Source organism: Mesoplodon mirus (assembly GCF_964341445.2).
Source record: "Mesoplodon mirus genome assembly, contig: HAP1_SCAFFOLD_456, whole genome shotgun sequence".
NCBI classification, from domain to species: domain Eukaryota; kingdom Metazoa; phylum Chordata; class Mammalia; order Artiodactyla; family Ziphiidae; genus Mesoplodon; species Mesoplodon mirus.
Genome location: NW_028295522.1, coordinates 191,153 through 210,699, shown reverse-complemented (window position 1 = coordinate 210,699; position 19,547 = coordinate 191,153). Strand labels below are relative to the sequence as shown.

General features: G+C 43.6%; 1 long non-coding RNA gene across 1 annotated transcript in view; it reads left to right on the top strand.

The window, feature by feature from the left end:
• LOC309797384 overlaps positions 1 to 18,188 on the top strand; it is a 235,595-nt gene extending 217,407 nt beyond the window's left edge. The window contains exon 3 of the long non-coding RNA XR_016039666.1: positions 18,093 to 18,188. This is a non-coding gene — a long non-coding RNA (uncharacterized lncRNA). The remainder of the gene's footprint in view (positions 1 to 18,092) is intronic.
• The last annotated feature ends 1,359 nt before the right edge of the window (positions 18,189 to 19,547 follow it).

Below are 19,547 nucleotides of genomic sequence, written 5' to 3'. Positions count from 1 at the left end.
TACCTAAAAATGGATACCAGGGCAGATATTTCCACGGAGAAGGGCAATCACAGATTCATTCAACAAACTTATGGTTCACCAGTGGAAAGGTGTGAGGATTGGTTTCATTACCATATCGGGGTTAACAGACATATACAAACACAGGTGACATATATAATCACCAAAGACCTACAGAATACCAAGAGAGGACTACTCAACATTCTGTCATAACGTTCATGGGAAAAGGATCCCAGGAAGAACAGACATCTGTATATCTGTAAAAGAACCACATCTTCCACACCTACAACAAGCCAAACATTGTAATCAAACTTGCTGTAATAAAAAATAAAAAATTAAATTAAAAACACGAACAAGAAGTAGTGAGACAAACTTGAGGGGCTTTCTCTTGGCACATGCCATTCTAAATTCCAATCTAGAACACCACTTCCATTGAGGCTCTGTTGCCCTAGTAATCAGATTTGGTAAGGGAGAACTGCTGCCACCTTGTGGCCGTTTCACACAACAGCAGCTTTAATCCCAGCGCTAATGGTCAGTTGATATTCAAAATCATTGCAGGCCTGTAAATGACCCCTGCCCTGAAAACAAATCCTGGGGTCACATATCGACCAAAAAATTCAAAGGACGTCCATATTTCAAAACGACCGTTTCAAAAGGCATATTTTATGCACATTAGTGTTCTGCTTCTTTTCCTTTCTTTCCTTTTCTGTTAAAAAAACGGGAATGGAAAAAGGCATCCCTCAGAATGGGCGAAAATCGTTGCAAACGAATCAATGGACAGAGGTTTAATCTCCAATATATATAAACAGCTCATGCAGCTTAATATTAAAAAAAAACAAACAACCCAATACAAAACTGGGCAGAAGATCTAAAGAGACGTTTCTTCAAAGAAGACACAGAGATGGCCAAGACGCACATGAAAAGCTGCTCAACAGCACTAATTATTAGAGAAATGCAAATCAAAACTCCAGTGAGGTATCACCTCACACCTGTTAGAATCGGCATCATCAGAAAATCTACAAACAACAAATTCTGGGGAGGGTGTGGACAAAAGGAGCCCTCTTCCACTATTGGTGGGAATGTGAATTGATACAGTCACTATGGAGAACAGTATGGAGTTTCCTTAAAAAAACTAGAAATAGAATTACCATCTGATCCAGCAATCCCACTTCTGGGCATATACCCAGAGAAAACCAGAAATCAAAAAGGCACATCCACCACAATGTTCATTGCAGTACTATTTACAATAGCCAGGTAATGGAAGCAACCTAAATGCCCACAGACAGATGAATGGATAAAGATGTGGTACATATATAAAATGGAATATTACTCGGCCATAAAAACGAATGCAACTGGGTCATTTGTAGAGACATCGATGGATCTAGAGACTGTCATACAGAATGAAGCAAGTCAGAAAGAGGAAAACAAATATTGTATATTAATGCATATATGTGGAACCTAAAAAATGGTACAGATGAACTGGTTTGCAGGGAAGAAATAGAGACACAGAGGTAGAGAACAAACGTATGGACACCAAGTGTGGGAAGCCATGGGGTGGTGGTGGTGGGATGAGTTGGGAGATTGGGATTGACCTGTATACATGTATAGGCATAAAATACATAACTAATAATAACCTGCTGTATAAAACATAAATAGAATTAAATTTCAAATTTTTAAAAAATAAAATTTAAAAATAAAACAGAAAGAAGTTCTTCCCGTCACACAGATGTATTTATAGGAATGAATTATTTCCATGCTTATATCTATAAATACATAAAAGAGGAATAAAATCTAACTTGAACCATAAAAGAAAAAAAAAAACCTGAACCCACGAGTTATACAGAGGAAAACCCTATCAGGGCACTTGCTCCAGCGGTAAACAATTCTGAAATTGGTCAGAGGTGGGGAACCATCTCCCATACAGCCAGCAACCCACCCCCCACGCAAGGAGCGTCCTCATTGCAAAGCTGGGGGACCGTGCCGAGGCATCTGTGAGTAAACGTGAGCTGAGCCCCAGGCCAGCTGCTGCTGAACTGTTCCCACCCTTCCCAGGTAAAACACCTGAATATGTACAAGGGCTTGAAAGCCTAGAGGAAGGGCCGTGGAGCCACACCCGCGACAGCACGCAGGCCAACTTGGTGCCTGCAGGCCAGCCAGGGTGGTCCTGGCCCCGGGCGCTCTTCCGGAAGCTTTCCATTGCCCTGCCTGAGATACCCCTCCTGTCCCGGCCCCCACTGCTTTTTTCCTTCCTCACCTCTGTCCGGAGAGAAATTCCAGCGGAAGGTATGTGTGACACATCCTCTTCTTTACAGGCGGCAGCCTGGCAACTCCTGCAGAAAGGCCAGCAGAGCCCCACTCACACCGGGCCACCCACAAAGCTGTGGCCCATCACTCCCTCCCACCAGCACAGCCCCGAGACTGCTGACGGGGCAGAGAATATGGAGTCAGGCACAGCTTCAGGGGCTATTGCTGCCTGGAACGCTGTTTATATTGACCTCAACGAGGCACACCTGGGGAGGGCGGGCCGGCAGGGTAAGGCTGCCCAGGTCAGCTAATCCACAACCCTCAGGGAATCACATTGTTGAAAATGGACCTCGCTAAGGCAGAATAGAAGCCAAGGAAACAAAGGACACAATGCCATCTGCAGCACCGTAGATGAGTCTAGAAGTAATCACGTGACTTGTAGTAAGTCAGAAAGTGAAAGACACCTATCATATCATATCACTTATAGGTGTTACCTAAAAATGGATACCAGGGCAGATATTTCCACGGAGAAGGGCAATCAGAGATTCATTCAACAAACTTATGGTTCACCAGTGGAAAGGTGTGAGGATTGGTTTCATTACGATATCGGGGTTAACAGACATATACAAACACAGGTGACATATATAATCACCAAAGACCTACGGAATACCAAGAGAGGACTACTCAACATTCTGTCATAACGTACATGGGAAAAGGATCCCAGGAAGAACAGACATCTGTATATGTGTAAAAGAACCACATCTTCCACACCTACAACAAGCCAAACATTGTAATCAAACTTGCTGTAATAAAAAATAAAAAATTAAATTAAAAACACGAACAAGAAGTAGTGAGACAAACTTGAGGGGCTTTCTCCTGGCACATGCCATTCTAAGTTCCAATCTAGAACACCACTTCCATTGAGGCTCTCTTGCCCTAGTAATCAGATTTGGTAAGGGAGAACTGCTGCCACCTTGTGGCCGTTTCACACAACAGCAGCTTTAATCCCAGCGCTAATGGTCAGTTGATATTCAAAATCATTGCAGGCCTGTAAATGACACCTGCCCTGAAAACAAATCCTGGGGTCACATATCGACCAAAAAATTCAAAGGACGTCCATATTTCAAAACGACCGTTTCAAAAGGCATATTTTACGCACATTAGTGTTCTGCTTCTTTTCCTTTCTTTCCTTTTCTGTTAAAAAAACGGGAATGGAAAAAGGCATCCCTCAGAATGGGCGAAAATCGTTGCAAACGAATCAATGGACAGAGGTTTAATCTCCAATATATATAAACAGCTCATGCAGCTTAATATTTAAAAAAAACAAACAACCCAATACAAAAATGGGCAGAAGATCTAAAGAGACGTTTCTTCAAAGAAGACACAGAGATGGCCAAGACGCACATGAAAAGCTGCTCAACAGCACTAATTATTAGAGAAATGCAAATCAAAACTCCAGTGAGGTATCACCTCACACCTGTTAGAATCGGCATCATCAGAAAATCTACAAACAACAAATTCTGGGGAGGGTGTGGACAAAAGGAGCCCTCTTCCACTATTGGTGGGAATGTAAATTGATACAGTCACTATGGAGAACAGTATGGAGTTTCCTTAAAAAAACTAGAAATAGAATTACCATCTGATCCAGCAATCCCACTTCTGGGCATATACCCAGAGAAAACCAGAAATCAAAAAGGCACATCCACCACAATGTTCATTGCAGTACTATTTACAATAGCCAGGTAATGGAAGCAACCTAAATGCCCACAGACAGATGAATGGATAAAGATGTGGTACATATATAAAATGGAATATTACTCGGCCATAAAAACGAATGCAACTGGGTCATTTGTAGAGACATCGATGGATCTAGAGACTGTCATACAGAATGAAGCAAGTCAGAAAGAGGAAAACAAATATTGTATATTAATGCATATATGTGGAACCTAAAAAATGGTACAGATGAACTGGTTTGCAGGGAAGAAATAGAGACACAGAGGTAGAGAACAAACGTATGGACACCAAGTGTGGGAAGCCATGGGGTGGTGGTGGTGGGATGAGTTGGGAGATTGGGATTGACCTGTATACATGTATAGGCATAAAATACATAACTAATAATAACCTGCTGTATAAAACATAAATAGAATTAAATTTCAAATTTTTAAAAAATAAAATTTAAAAATAAAACAGAAAGAAGTTCTTCCCGTCACACAGATGTATTTATAGGAATGAATTATTTCCATGCTTATATCTATAAATACATAAAAGAGGAATAAAATCTAACTTGAACCATAAAAGAAAAAAAAAACCTGAACCCACGAGTTATACAGAGGAAAACCCTATCAGGGCACTTGCTCCAGCGGTAAACAATTCTGAAATTGGTCAGAGGTGGGGAACCATCTCCCATACAGCCAGCAACCCACCCCCCACGCAAGGAGCGTCCTCATTGCAAAGCTGGGGGACCGTGCCGAGGCATCTGTGAGTAAACGTGAGCTGAGCCCCAGGCCAGCTGCTGCTGAACTGTTCCCACCCTTCCCAGGTAAAACACCTGAATATGTACAAGGGCTTGAAAGCCTAGAGGAAGGGCCGTGGAGCCACACCAGCGACAGCACGCAGGCCAACTTGGTGCCTGCAGGCCAGCCAGGGTGGTCCTGGCCCCGGGCGCTCTTCCGGAAGCTTTCCACTGCCCTGCCTGAGATACCCCTCCTGTCCCGGCCCCCACTGCTTTTTCCTTCCTCACCTCTGTCCGGAGAGAAATTCCAGCGGAAGGTATGTGTGACACATCCTCTTCTTTACAGGCGGCAGCCTGGCAACTCCTGCAGAAAGGCCAGCAGAGCCCCACTCACACCGGGCCACCCACAAAGCTGTGGCCCATCACTCCCTCCCACCAGCACAGCCCCGAGACTGCTGACGGGGCAGAGAATATGGAGTCAGGCACAGCTTCAGGGGCTATTGCTGCCTGGAACGCTGTTTATATTGACCTCAACGAGGCACACCTGGGGAGGGCGGGCCGGCAGGATAAGGCTGCCCAGGTCAGCTAATCCACAACCCTCAGGGAATCACATTGTTGAAAATGGGCCTCGCTAAGGCAGAATAGAAGCCAAGGAAACAAAGGACACAATGCCATTTGCAGCACCGTAGATGAGTCTAGAAGTAATCACGTGACTTGTAGTAAGTCAGAAAGTGAAAGACACCTATCATATCATATCACTTATAGGTGTTACCTAAAAATGGATACCAGGGCAGATATTTCCACGGAGAAGGGCAATCACAGATTCATTCAACAAACTTATGGTTCACCAGTGGAAAGGTGTGAGGATTGGTTTCATTACCATATCGGGGTTAACAGACATATACAAACACAGGTGACATATATAATCACCAAAGACCTACGGAATACCAAGAGAGGACTACTCAACATTCTGTCATAACGTACATGGGAAAAGGATCCCAGGAAGAACAGACATCTGTATATGTGTAAAAGAACCACATCTTCCACACCTACAACAAGCCAAACATTGTAATCAAACTTGCTGTAATAAAAAATAAAAAATTAAATTAAAAACACGAACAAGAAGTAGTGAGACAAACTTGAGGGGCTTTCTCCTGGCACATGCCATTCTAAGTTCCAATCTAGAACACCACTTCCATTGAGGCTCTGTTGCCCTAGTAATCAGATTTGGTAAGGGAGAACTGCTGCCACCTTGTGGCCGTTTCACACAACAGCAGCTTTAATCCCAGCGCTAATGGTCAGTTGATATTCAAAATCATTGCAGGCCTGTAAATGACACCTGCCCTGAAAACAAATCCTGGGGTCACATATCGACCAAAAAATTCAAAGGACGTCCATATTTCAAAACGACCGTTTCAAAAGGCATATTTTACGCACATTAGTGTTCTGCTTCTTTTCCTTTCTTTCCTTTTCTGTTAAAAAAACGGGAATGGAAAAAGGCATCCCTCAGAATGGGCGAAAATCGTTGCAAACGAATCAATGGACAGAGGTTTAATCTCCAATATATATAAACAGCTCATGCAGCTTAATATTAAAAAAAAACAAACAACCCAATACAAAACTGGGCAGAAGATCTAAAGAGACGTTTCTTCAAAGAAGACACAGAGATGGCCAAGACGCACATGAAAAGCTGCTCAACAGCACTAATTATTAGAGAAATGCAAATCAAAACTCCAATGAGGTATCACCTCACACCTGTTAGAATCGGCATCATCAGAAAATCTACAAACAACAAATTCTGGGGAGGGTGTGGACAAAAGGAGCCCTCTTCCACTATTGGTGGGAATGTGAATTGATACAGTCACTATGGAGAACAGTATGGAGTTTCCTTAAAAAAACTAGAAATAGAATTACCATCTGATCCAGCAATCCCACTTCTGGGCATATACCCAGAGAAAACCAGAAATCAAAAAGGCACATCCACCACAATGTTCATTGCAGCACTATTTACAATAGCCAGGTAATGGAAGCAACCTAAATGCCCACAGACAGATGAATGGATAAAGATGTGGTACATATATAAAATGGAATATTACTCGGCCATAAAAACGAATGCAACTGGGTCATTTGTAGAGACATCGATGGATCTAGAGACTGTCATACAGAATGAAGCAAGTCAGAAAGAGGAAAACAAATATTGTATATTAATGCATATATGTGGAACCTAAAAAATGGTACAGATGAACTGGTTTGCAGGGAAGAAATAGAGACACAGAGGTAGAGAACAAACGTATGGACACCAAGTGTGGGAAGCCATGGGGTGGTGGTGGTGGGATGAGTTGGGAGATTGGGATTGACCTGTATACATGTATAGGCATAAAATACATAACTAATAATAACCTGCTGTATAAAACATAAATAGAATTAAATTTCAAATTTTTAAAAAATAAAATTTAAAAATAAAACAGAAAGAAGTTCTTCCCGTCACACAGATGTATTTATAGGAATGAATTATTTCCATGCTTATATCTATAAATACATAAAAGAGGAATAAAATCTAACTTGAACCATAAAAGAAAAAAAAAAACCTGAACCCACGAGTTATACAGAGGAAAACCCTATCAGGGCACTTGCTCCAGCGGTAAACAATTCTGAAATTGGTCAGAGGTGGGGAACCATCTCCCATACAGCCAGCAACCCACCCCCCACGCAAGGAGCGTCCTCATTGCAAAGCTGGGGGACCGTGCCGAGGCATCTGTGAGTAAACGTGAGCTGAGCCCCAGGCCAGCTGCTGCTGAACTGTTCCCACCCTTCCCAGGTAAAACACCTGAATATGTACAAGGGCTTGAAAGCCTAGAGGAAGGGCCGTGGAGCCACACCCGCGACAGCACGCAGGCCAACTTGGTGCCTGCAGGCCAGCCAGGGTGGTCCTGGCCCCGGGCGCTCTTCCGGAAGCTTTCCATTGCCCTGCCTGAGATACCCCTCCTGTCCCGGCCCCCACTGCTTTTTTCCTTCCTCACCTCTGTCCGGAGAGAAATTCCAGCGGAAGGTATGTGTGACACATCCTCTTCTTTACAGGCGGCAGCCTGGCAACTCCTGCAGAAAGGCCAGCAGAGCCCCACTCACACCGGGCCACCCACAAAGCTGTGGCCCATCACTCCCTCCCACCAGCACAGCCCCGAGACTGCTGACGGGGCAGAGAATATGGAGTCAGGCACAGCTTCAGGGGCTATTGCTGCCTGGAACGCTGTTTATATTGACCTCAACGAGGCACACCTGGGGAGGGCGGGCCGGCAGGGTAAGGCTGCCCAGGTCAGCTAATCCACAACCCTCAGGGAATCACATTGTTGAAAATGGGCCTCGCTAAGGCAGAATAGAAGCCAAGGAAACAAAGGACACAATGCCATTTGCAGCACCGTAGATGAGTCTAGAAGTAATCACGTGACTTGTAGTAAGTCAGAAAGTGAAAGACACCTATCATATCATATCACTTATAGGTGTTACCTAAAAATGGATACCAGGGCAGATATTTCCACGGAGAAGGGCAATCACAGATTCATTCAACAAACTTATGGTTCACCAGTGGAAAGGTGTGAGGATTGGTTTCATTACCATATCGGGGTTAACAGACATATACAAACACAGGTGACATATATAATCACCAAAGACCTACGGAATACCAAGAGAGGACTACTCAACATTCTGTCATAACGTACATGGGAAAAGGATCCCAGGAAGAACAGACATCTGTATATGTGTAAAAGAACCACATCTTCCACACCTACAACAAGCCAAACATTGTAATCAAACTTGCTGTAATAAAAAATAAAAAATTAAATTAAAAACACGAACAAGAAGTAGTGAGACAAACGTGAGGGGCTTTCTCCTGGCACATGCCATTCTAAATTCCAATCTAGAACACCACTTCCATTGAGGCTCTGTTGCCCTAGTAATCAGATTTGGTAAGGGAGAACTGCTGCCACCTTGTGGCCGTTTCACACAACAGCAGCTTTAATCCCAGCGCTAATGGTCAGTTGATATTCAAAATCATTGCAGGCCTGTAAATGACACCTGCCCTGAAAACAAATCCTGGGGTCACATATCGACCAAAAAATTCAAAGGACGTCCATATTTCAAAACGACCGTTTCAAAAGGCATATTTTACGCACATTAGTGTTCTGCTTCTTTTCCTTTCTTTCCTTTTCTGTTAAAAAAACGGGAATGGAAAAAGGCATCCCTCAGAATGGGCGAAAATCGTTGCAAACGAATCAATGGACAGAGGTTTAATCTCCAATATATATAAACAGCTCATGCAGCTTAATATTAAAAAAAAACAAACAACCCAATACAAAACTGGGCAGAAGATCTAAAGAGACGTTTCTTCAAAGAAGACACAGAGATGGCCAAGACGCACATGAAAAGCTGCTCAACAGCACTAATTATTAGAGAAATGCAAATCAAAACTCCAATGAGGTATCACCTCACACCTGTTAGAATCGGCATCATCAGAAAATCTACAAACAACAAATTCTGGGGAGGGTGTGGACAAAAGGAGCCCTCTTCCACTATTGGTGGGAATGTGAATTGATACAGTCACTATGGAGAACAGTATGGAGTTTCCTTAAAAAAACTAGAAATAGAATTACCATCTGATCCAGCAATCCCACTTCTGGGCATATACCCAGAGAAAACCATAAATCAAAAAGGCACATCCACCACAATGTTCATTGCAGCACTATTTACAATAGCCAGGTAATGGAAGCAACCTAAATGCCCACAGACAGATGAATGGATAAAGATGTGGTACATATATAAAATGGAATATTACTCGGCCATAAAAACGAATGCAACTGGGTCATTTGTAGAGACATCGATGGATCTAGAGACTGTCATACAGAATGAAGCAAGTCAGAAAGAGGAAAACAAATATTGTATATTAATGCATATATGTGGAACCTAAAAAATGGTACAGATGAACTGGTTTGCAGGGAAGAAATAGAGACACAGAGGTAGAGAACAAACGTATGGACACCAAGTGTGGGAAGCCATGGGGTGGTGGTGGTGGGATGAGTTGGGAGATTGGGATTGACCTGTATACATGTATAGGCATAAAATACATAACTAATAATAACCTGCTGTATAAAACATAAATAGAATTAAATTTCAAAATTTTAAAAAATAAAATTTAAAAATAAAAAAGAAAAAAGTTCTTCCCGTCACACAGATGTATTTATAGGAATGAATTATTTCCATGCTTATATCTATAAATACATAAAAGAGGAATAAAATCTAACTTGAACCATAAAAGAAAAAAAAAACCTGAACCCACGAGTTATACAGAGGAAAACCCTATCAGGGCACTTGCTCCAGCGGTAAACAATTCTGAAATTGGTCAGAAGTGGGGAACCATCTCCCATACAGCCAGCAACCCACCCCCCACGCAAGGACCGCCCTCATTGCAAAGCTGGGGGACCGTGCCGAGGCATCTGTGAGTAAACGTGAGCTGAGCCCCAGGCCAGCTGCTGCTGAACTGTTCCCACCCTTCCCAGGTAAAACACCTGAATATGTACAAGGGCTTGAAAGCCTAGAGGAAGGGCCGTGGAGCCACACCCGCGACAGCACGCAGGCCAACTTGGTGCCTGCAGGCCAGCCAGGGTGGTCCTGGCCCCGGGCGCTCTTCCGGAAGCTTTCCATTGCCCTGCCTGAGATACCCCTCCTGTCCCGGCCCCCACTGCTTTTTTCCTTCCTCACCTCTGTCCGGAGAGAAATTCCAGCGGAAGGTATGTGTGACACATCCTCTTCTTTACAGGCGGCAGCCTGGCAACTCCTGCAGAAAGGCCAGCAGAGCCCCACTCACACCGGGCCACCCACAAAGCTGTGGCCCATCACTCCCTCCCACCAGCACAGCCCCGAGACTGCTGACGGGGCAGAGAATATGGAGTCAGGCACAGCTTCAGGGGCTATTGCTGCCTGGAACGCTGTTTATATTGACCTCAACGAGGCACACCTGGGGAGGGCGGGCCGGCAGGGTAAGGCTGCCCAGGTCAGCTAATCCACAACCCTCAGGGAATCACATTGTTGAAAATGGGCCTCGCTAAGGCAGAATAGAAGCCAAGGAAACAAAGGACACAATGCCATTTGCAGCACCGTAGATGAGTCTAGAAGTAATCACGTGACTTGTAGTAAGTCAGAAAGTGAAAGACACCTATCATATCATATCACTTATAGGTGTTACCTAAAAATGGATACCAGGGCAGATATTTCCACGGAGAAGGGCAATCACAGATTCATTCAACAAACTTATGGTTCACCAGTGGAAAGGTGTGAGGATTGGTTTCATTACCATATCGGGGTTAACAGACATATACAAACACAGGTGACATATATAATCACCAAAGACCTACGGAATACCAAGAGAGGACTACTCAACATTCTGTCATAACGTACATGGGAAAAGGATCCCAGGAAGAACAGACATCTGTATATGTGTAAAAGAACCACATCTTCCACACCTACAACAAGCCAAACATTGTAATCAAACTTGCTGTAATAAAAAATAAAAAATTAAATTAAAAACACGAACAAGAAGTAGTGAGACAAACTTGAGGGGCTTTCTCCTGGCACATGCCATTCTAAACTCCAATCTAGAACACCACTTCCACTGAGGCTCTCTTGCCCTAGTAACCAGATTTGGTAAGGGAGAACTGCTGCCACCTTGTGGCCGTTTCACACAACAGCAGCTTTAATCCCAGCGCTAATGGTCAGTTGATATTCAAAATCATTGCAGGCCTGTAAATGACACCTGCCCTGAAAACAAATCCTGGGGTCACATATCGACCAAAAAATTCAAAGGACGTCCATATTTCAAAACGACCGTTTCAAAAGGCATATTTTACGCACATTAGTGTTCTGCTTCTTTTCCTTTCTTTCCTTTTCTGTTAAAAAAACGGGAATGGAAAAAGGCATCCCTCAGAATGGGCGAAAATCGTTGCAAACGAATCAATGGACAGAGGTTTAATCTCCAATATATATAAACAGCTCATGCAGCTTAATATTAAAAAAAAACAAACAACCCAATACAAAACTGGGCAGAAGATCTAAAGAGACGTTTCTTCAAAGAAGACACAGAGATGGCCAAGACGCACATGAAAAGCTGCTCAACAGCACTAATTATTAGAGAAATGCAAATCAAAACTCCAATGAGGTATCACCTCACACCTGTTAGAATCGGCATCATCAGAAAATCTACAAACAACAAATTCTGGGGAGGGTGTGGACAAAAGGAGCCCTCTTCCACTATTGGTGGGAATGTGAATTGATACAGTCACTATGGAGAACAGTATGGAGTTTCCTTAAAAAAACTAGAAATAGAATTACCATCTGATCCAGCAATCCCACTTCTGGGCATATACCCAGAGAAAACCAGAAATCAAAAAAGCACATCCACCACAATGTTCATTGCAGTACTATTTACAATAGCCAGGTAATGGAAGCAACCTAAATGCCCACAGACAGATGAATGGATAAAGATGTGGTACATATATAAAATGGAATATTACTCGGCCATAAAAACGAATGCAACTGGGTCATTTGTAGAGACATCGATGGATCTAGAGACTGTCATACAGAATGAAGCAAGTCAGAAAGAGGAAAACAAATATTGTATATTAATGCATATATGTGGAACCTAAAAAATGGTACAGATGAACTGGTTTGCAGGGAAGAAATAGAGACACAGAGGTAGAGAACAAACGTATGGACACCAAGTGTGGGAAGCCATGGGGTGGTGGTGGTGGGATGAGTTGGGAGATTGGGATTGACCTGTATACATGTATAGGCATAAAATACATAACTAATAATAACCTGCTGTATAAAACATAAATAGAATTAAATTTCAAAATTTTAAAAAATAAAATTTAAAAATAAAACAGAAAAAAGTTCTTCCCGTCACACAGATGTATTTATAGGAATGAATTATTTCCATGCTTATATCTATAAATACATAAAAGAGGAATAAAATCTAACTTGAACCATAAAAGAAAAAAAAAAACCTGAACCCACGAGTTATACAGAGGAAAACCCTATCAGGGCACTTGCTCCAGCGGTAAACAATTCTGAAATTGGTCAGAGGTGGGGAACCATCTCCCATACAGCCAGCAACCCACCCCCCACGCAAGGAGCGTCCTCATTGCAAAGCTGGGGGACCGTGCCGAGGCATCTGTGAGTAAACGTGAGCTGAGCCCCAGGCCAGCTGCTGCTGAACTGTTCCCACCCTTCCCAGGTAAAACACCTGAATATGTACAAGGGCTTGAAAGCCTAGAGGAAGGGCCGTGGAGCCACACCCGCGACAGCACGCAGGCCAACTTGGTGCCTGCAGGCCAGCCAGGGTGGTCCTGGCCCCGGGCGCTCTTCCGGAAGCTTTCCACTGCCCTGCCTGAGATACCCCTCCTGTCCCGGCCCCCACTGCTTTTTTCCTTCCTCACCTCTGTCCGGAGAGAAATTCCAGCGGAAGGTATGGGTGACACATCCTCTTCTTTACAGGCGGCAGCCTGGCAACTCCTGCAGAAAGGCCAGCAGAGCCCCACTCACACCGGGCCACCCACAAAGCTGTGGCCCATCACTCCCTCCCACCAGCACAGCCCCGAGACTGCTGACGGGGCAGAGAATATGGAGTCAGGCACAGCTTCAGGGGCTATTGCTGCCTGGAACGCTGTTTATATTGACCTCAACGAGGCACACCTGGGGAGGGCGGGCCGGCAGGGTAAGGCTGCCCAGGTCAGCTAATCCACAACCCTCAGGGAATCACATTGTTGAAAATGGGCCTCGCTAAGGCAGAATAGAAGCCAAGGAAACAAAGGACACAATGCCATCTGCAGCACCGTAGATGAGTCTAGAAGTAATCACGTGACTTGTAGTAAGTCAGAAAGTGAAAGACACCTATCATATCATATCACTTATAGGTGTTACCTAAAAATGGATACCAGGGCAGATATTTCCACGGAGAAGGGCAATCACAGATTCATTCAACAAACTTATGGTTCACCAGTGGAAAGGTGTGAGGATTGGTTTCATTACCATATCGGGGTTAACAGACATATACAAACACAGGTGACATATATAATCACCAAAGACCTACGGAATACCAAGAGAGGACTACTCAACATTCTGTCATAACGTACATGGGAAAAGGATCCCAGGAAGAACAGACATCTGTATATGTGTAAAAGAACCACATCTTCCACACCTACAACAAGCCAAACATTGTAATCAAACTTGCTGTAATAAAAAATAAAAAATTAAATTAAAAACACGAACAAGAAGTAGTGAGACAAACTTGAGGGGCTTTCTCCTGGCACATGCCATTCTAAATTCCAATCTAGAACACCACTTCCATTGAGGCTCTGTTGCCCTAGTAATCAGATTTGGTAAGGGAGAACTGCTGCCACCTTGTGGCCGTTTCACACAACAGCAGCTTTAATCCCAGCGCTAATGGTCAGTTGATATTCAAAATCATTGCAGGCCTGTAAATGACACCTGCCCTGAAAACAAATCCTGGGGTCACATATCGACCAAAAAATTCAAAGGACGTCCATATTTCAAAACGACCGTTTCAAAAGGCATATTTTACGCACATTAGTGTTCTGCTTCTTTTCCTTTCTTTCCTTTTCTGTTAAAAAAACGGGAATGGAAAAAGGCATCCCTCAGAATGGGCGAAAATCGTTGCAAACGAATCAATGGACAGACGTTTAATCTCCAATATATATAAACAGCTCATGCAGCTTAATATTAAAAAAAAACAAACAACCCAATACAAAAATGGGCAGAAGATCTAAAGAGACGTTTCTTCAAAGAAGACACAGAGATGGCCAAGACGCACATGAAAAGCTGCTCAACAGCACTAATTATTAGAGAAATGCAAATCAAAACTCCAATGAGGTATCACCTCACACCTGTTAGAATCGGCATCATCAGAAAATCTACAAACAACAAATTCTGGGGAGGGTGTGGACAAAAGGAGCCCTCTTCCACTATTGGTGGGAATGTGAATTGATACAGTCACTATGGAGAACAGTATGGAGTTTCCTTAAAAAAACTAGAAATAGAATTACCATCTGATCCAGCAATCCCACTTCTGGGCATATACCCAGAGAAAACCAGAAATCAAAAAAGCACATCCACCACAATGTTCATTGCAGTACTATTTACAATAGCCAGGTAATGGAAGCAACCTAAATGCCCACAGACAGATGAATGGATAAAGATGTGGTACATATATAAAATGGAATATTACTCGGCCATAAAAACGAATGCAACTGGGTCATTTGTAGAGACATCGATGGATCTAGAGACTGTCATACAGAATGAAGCAAGTCAGAAAGAGGAAAACAAATATTGTATATTAATGCATATATGTGGAACCTAAAAAATGGTACAGATGAACTGGTTTGCAGGGAAGAAATAGAGACACAGAGGTAGAGAACAAACGTATGGACACCAAGTGTGGGAAGCCATGGGGTGGTGGTGGTGGGATGAGTTGGGAGATTGGGATTGACCTGTATACATGTATAGGCATAAAATACATAACTAATAATAACCTGCTGTATAAAACATAAATAGAATTAAATTTCAAAATTTTAAAAAATAAAATTTAAAAATAAAACAGAAAAAAGTTCTTCCCGTCACACAGATGTATTTATAGGAATGAATTATTTCCATGCTTATATCTATAAATACATAAAAGAGGAATAAAATCTAACTTGAACCATAAAAGAAAAAAAAAAACCTGAACCCACGAGTTATACAGAGGAAAACCCTATCAGGGCACTTGCTCCAGCGGTAAACAATTCTGAAATTGGTCAGAGGTGGGGAACCATCTCCCATACAGCCAGCAACCCACCCCCCACGCAAGGAGCGTCCTCATTGCAAAGCTGGGGGACCGTGCCGAGGCATCTGTGAGTAAACGTGAGCTGAGCCCCAGGCCAGCTGCTGCTGAACTGTTCCCACCCTTCCCAGGTAAAACACCTGAATATGTACAAGGGCTTGAAAGCCTAGAGGAAGGGCCGTGGAGCCACACCCGCGACAGCACGCAGGCCAACTTGGTGCCTGCAGGCCAGCCAGGGTGGTCCTGGCCCCGGGCGCTCTTCCGGAAGCTTTCCACTGCCCTGCCTGAGATACCCCTCCTGTCCCGGCCCCCACTGCTTTTTTCCTTCCTCACCTCTGTCCGGAGAGAAATTCCAGCGGAAGGTATGGGTGACACATCCTCTTCTTTACAGGCGGCAGCCTGGCAACTCCTGCAGAAAGGCCAGCAGAGCCCCACTCACACCGGGCCACCCACAAAGCTGTGGCCCATCACTCCCTCCCACCAGCACAGCCCCGAGACTGCTGACGGGGCAGAGAATATGGAGTCAGGCACAGCTTCAGGGGCTATTGCTGCCTGGAGCGCTGTTTATATTGACCTCAACGAGGCACACCTGGGGAGGGCGGGCCGGCAGGGTAAGGCTGCCCAGGTCAGCTAATCCACAACCCTCAGGGAATCACATTCTTGAAAATGGGCCTCGCTAAGGCAGAATAGAAGCCAAGGAAACAAAGGACACAATGCCATCTGCAGCACCGTAGATGAGTCTAGAAGTAATCACGTGACTTGTAGTAAGTCAGAAAGTGAAAGACACATATCATATCATATCACTTATAGGTGTTACCTAAAAATGGATACCAGGGCAGATATTTCCACGGAGAAGGGCAATCACAGATTCATTCAACAAACTTATGGTTCACCAGTGGAAAGGTGTGAGGATTGGTTTCATTACCATATCGGGGTTAACAGACATATACAAACACAGGTGACATATATAATCACCAAAGACCTACGGAATACCAAGAGAGGACTACTCAACATTCTGTCATAACGTACATGGGAAAAGGATCCCAGGAAGAACAGACATCTGTATATGTGTAAAAGAACCACATCTTCCACACCTACAACAAGCCAAACATTGTAATCAAACTTGCTGTAATAAAAAATAAAAAATTAAATTAAAAACACGAACAAGAAGTAGTGAGACAAACTTGAGGGGCTTTCTCCTGGCACATGCCATTCTAAGTTCCAATCTAGAACACCACTTCCATTGAGGCTCTGTTGCCCTAGTAATCAGATTTGGTAAGGGAGAACTGCTGCCACCTTGTGGCCGTTTCACACAACAGCAGCTTTAATCCCAGCGCTAATGGTCAGTTGATATTCAAAATCATTGCAGGCCTGTAAATGACACCTGCCCTGAAAACAAATCCTGGGGTCACATATCGACCAAAAAATTCAAAGGACGTCCATATTTCAAAACGACCGTTTCAAAAGGCATATTTTACGCACATTAGTGTTCTGCTTCTTTTCCTTTCTTTCCTTTTCTGTTAAAAAAACGGGAATGGAAAAAGGCATCCCTCAGAATGGGCGAAAATCGTTGCAAACGAATCAATGGACAGAGGTTTAATCTCCAATATATATAAACAGCTCATGCAGCTTAATATTAAAAAAAAACAAACAACCCAATACAAAAATGGGCAGAAGATCTAAAGAGACGTTTCTTCAAAGAAGACACAGAGATGGCCAAGACACACATGAAAAGCTGCTCAACAGCACTAATTATTAGAGAAATGCAAATCAAAACTCCAATGAGGTATCACCTCACACCTGTTAGAATCGGCATCATCAGAAAATCTACAAACAACAAATTCTGGGGAGGGTGTGGACAAAAGGAGCCCTCTTCCACTATTGGTGGGAATGTGAATTGATACAGTCACTATGGAGAACAGTATGGAGTTTCCTTAAAAAAACTAGAAATAGAATTACCATCTGATCCAGCAATCCCACTTCTGGGCATATACCCAGAGAAAACCATAAATCAAAAAGGCACATCCACCACAATGTTCATTGCAGTACTATTTACAATAGCCAGGTAATGGAAGCAACCTAAATGCCCACAGACAGATGAATGGATAAAGATGTGGTACATATATAAAATGGAATATTACTCGGCCATAAAAACGAATGCAACCGGGTCATTTGTAGAGACATCGATGGATCTAGAGACTGTCATACAGAATGAAGCAAGTCAGAAAGAGGAAAACAAATATTGTATATTAATGCATATATGTGGAACCTAAAAAATGGTACAGATGAACTGGTTTGCAGGGAAGAAATAGAGACACAGAGGTAGAGAACAAACGTATGGACACCAAGTGTGGGAAGCCATGGGGTGGTGGTGGTGGGATGAGTTGGGAGATTGGGATTGACCTGTATACATGTATAGGCATAAAATACATAACTAATAATAACCTGCTGTATAAAACATAAATAGAATTAAATTTCAAATTTTTAAAAAATAAAATTTAAAAATAAAACAGAAAGAAGTTCTTCCCGTCACACAGATGTATTTATAAGAATGAATTATTTCCATGCTTATATCTATAAATACATAAAAGAGGAATAAAATCTAACTTGAACCATAAAAGAAAAAAAAAACCTGAACCCACGAGTTATACAGAGGAAAACCCTATCAGGGCACTTGCTCCAGCAGTAAACAATTCTGAAATTGGTCAGAGGTGGGGAACCATCTCCCATACAGCCAGCAACCCACCCCCCACGCAAGGAGCGTCCTCATTGCAAAGCTGGGGGACCGTGCCGAGGCATCTGTGAGTAAACGTGAGCTGAGCCCCAGGCCAGCTGCTGCTGAACTGTTCCCACCCTTCCCAGGTAAAACACCTGAATATGTACAAGGGCTTGAAAGCCTAGAGGAAGGGCCGTGGAGCCACACCAGCGACAGCACGCAGGCCAACTTGGTGCCTGCAGGCCAGCCAGGGTGGTCCTGGCCCCGGGCGCTCTTCCGGAAGCTTTCCACTGCCCTGCCTGAGATACCCCTCCTGTCCCGGCCCCCACTGCTTTTTCCTTCCTCACCTCTGTCCGGAGAGAAATTCCAGCGGAAGGTATGGGTGACACATCCTCTTCTTTACAGGCGGCAGCCTGGCAACTCCTGCAGAAAGGCCAGCAGAGCCCCACTCACACCGGGCCACCCACAAAGCTGTGGCCCATCACTCCCTCCCACCAGCACAGCCCCGAGACTGCTGACGGGGCAGAGAATATGGAGTCAGGCACAGCTTCAGGGGCTATTGCTGCCTGGAACGCTGTTTATATTGACCTCAACGAGGCACACCTGGGGAGGGCGGGCCGGCAGGATAAGGCTGCCCAGGTCAGCTAATCCACAACCCTCAGGGAATCACATTGTTGAAAATGGGCCTCGCTAAGGCAGAATAGAAGCCAAGGAAACAAAGGACACAATGCCATCTGCAGCACCGTAGATGAGTCTAGAAGTAATCACGTGACTTGTAGTAAGTCAGAAAGTGAAAGACACCTATCATATCATATCACTTATAGGTGTTACCTAAAAATGGATACCAGGGCAGATATTTCCACGGAGAAGGGCAATCAGAGATTCATTCAACAAACTTATGGTTCACCAGTGGAAAGGTGTGAGGATTGGTTTCATTACCATATCGGGGTTAACAGACATACAAACACAGGTGACATATATAATCACCAAAGACCTACGGAATACCAAGAGAGGACTACTCAACATTCTGTCATAACGTACATGGGAAAAGGATCCCAGGAAGAACAGACATCTGTATATGTGTAAAAGAACCACATCTTCCACACCTACAACAAGCCAAACATTGTAATCAAACTTGCTGTAATAAAAAATAAAAAATTAAATTAAAAACACGAACAAGAAGTAGTGAGACAAACTTGAGGGGCTTTCTCCTGGCACATGCCATTCTAAATTCCAATCTAGAACACCACTTCCAT